Here is a 2,029-nt window from a genome sequence, read left to right as displayed (position 1 = left end):
GCATTTTCCTTGGCTATCCATCATTGCATAGCGGATAACGTTGTTATGACCTCTTAACTCATAAAATAATTCTTTCCCGACATGTCGTCTTTGAAGAAAAAATCTTTCCCTATGGTTCTGTCTCACCCAATGAACCACCCTCCTAAGAATTTCTTGATCAAAACTTGGAGCCTTCCCCCATATTTCACGACATCCTAACTTTCACCTCATCTCCTCTCTCTCCTTACGCCACAATACCTACCAAATCCACCTCCCGCACTCACCATACAGCCGAAACAGCTGACCCACCTCCAACCGAGGCCACTTTTGCATCGTTCCCCACTCTTGTCGATACCGATTCTCGGCCTCCTCCCTTCACATCTCAGCCTCACCCACCAACCCCTGCGACCTAATCTACTTATTTTCCTCTTCTCACATGGTCTCATCCCATGACAACTTGTGGGAAAGATGGCATTCATAAGCCCATTAACCATCTAAATCTCCACACCACTTCTATGTCCCCTATCCCACAGTCCTACTTACAGACATTACATGACCCTCACTGGCATAAAGAAATGAATGAGGAATATCATGCTCTTATTTCTAATGGCACTTGGAAGTTGGTACCGCAACTTGAATGGGTGAATATTGTTTGGTCTATGTGGCTATTCAAACAAAAATTGAATGATGATGGATCCCTTTCTCTGTACAAAGTTCGCCTGGTTGCCAACAGTCGCAACCAACAACCCGATATTGATTATGATGAGACATTTAGCCCGGTTGTCAAACCGACCACCATTCGCTAGGTTCTCAGTCTAGCTGTGTCCAGCCATTGGCCTGTTCATCAACTTGATGTGACGAATGCTTTTATCCATGACTCTCTCTAGGAGACAATCTACATGCACCAGCCTCCCGGGTTCAGAGATACTCAGCTTCCAGACCACTTTTTCATTCTCAAACGTTTATTGTATGGATTAAAACATGCCCCACGGGCTTGGTAATACTGATTTGTTGAGCATGCTACCAGACTTGGATTCTCTCATAGCTGTACAGATCCTTCTTTGTTCATATTTCGATCTGGAGAGCATACGGCCTACCTCCTTGTATATGTTGATGACATTATTCTCACAGGATCATATACACATCTTCTTCAACATATCATTGTTCTTCTTAACCGGGAGTTCGCCATGATAGATCTGGGTCCTCTTAACTACTTTATTGGCATCTCTTCCAAACGCAGTTCTACGGGCCTCTTCTTGTCTCAATAACAGTACGTTCTCGACAATATTAAACGGACCATTAAGCTCAAATACAACCCATGCCGCACCCCCGCTAAAACCTCGCATAAGCTTGAATTGACAGGCAAACCTGTTGATGACCCTTCATTATTTCGCAGCCTTACAAGTGCTCTTTAGTATCTCACATTCACCAAACCAGACATTTCATTTGTTGTTCAACAAATCTGTTTATACATGCATGACCCTCAAGAGTCCAATCTTCATGCCCTTAAATGCATATTGCATTACATACGGGTAACTATCGACAATGGCCTTCACATCCATGTATCACCTCACTCCTCCTTCACTGCTTACTCTGATGCTGACTGGGGTGGTTTTCCGGTCACTCGACGGTCTACATCTGGCTACTATGTCTTTCTTGGTGGCAAGTTTATCTCATGGTCTTCTAAGAGACAAGGCGTCATATCCTGATCCAATGTCGAAGCCGAATATAGAGGATTCACCAATGATGTTGTTGAGACATGTGTTGGATTCGCAACCTCCTTCGCGGGCTTCACTATCCTCCTGCCAAGGCTACGATCATCTATTGTGAAAACATTAACGTTGTCTATATGTATTCCAACCCCGTGCAATATCAACGCACCAAGCACATCGATATTAACATCCACTTCATTCGCGATCAAGCTTCCATCGAGGCGATCCCAATTCTTCACGTTCTTTCTGCCTCTCAGTACGCGGAAATGGGCTTCCGTTCACGCTGTTTCATGAGTTTCGATCCAGTTTGAATGTTCATCAACCTCATGTTCAAAATG

At 44.2% G+C, this 2,029-nt stretch overlaps 1 pseudogene; it reads left to right on the top strand.

Annotated features, from left to right (window-relative positions):
• Nucleotides 1-428: 428 nt before the first annotated feature.
• Nucleotides 429-785, top strand: LOC145139218 (putative mitochondrial protein AtMg00820 pseudogene; annotated as a pseudogene).
• Nucleotides 786-2,029: the final 1,244 nt, after the last annotated feature.

Source organism: Lactuca virosa, chromosome 9 (genome assembly GCF_052849685.1).
Source record: "Lactuca virosa cultivar CGN04683 chromosome 9, Lactuca_virosa_CGN04683_v6, whole genome shotgun sequence".
Classification (NCBI taxonomy): Eukaryota; Viridiplantae; Streptophyta; class Magnoliopsida; order Asterales; family Asteraceae; genus Lactuca; species Lactuca virosa.
The sequence above is the reverse complement of the archived record's forward strand: the minus strand, read 5'-3'. Positions and strand labels throughout refer to the sequence as shown.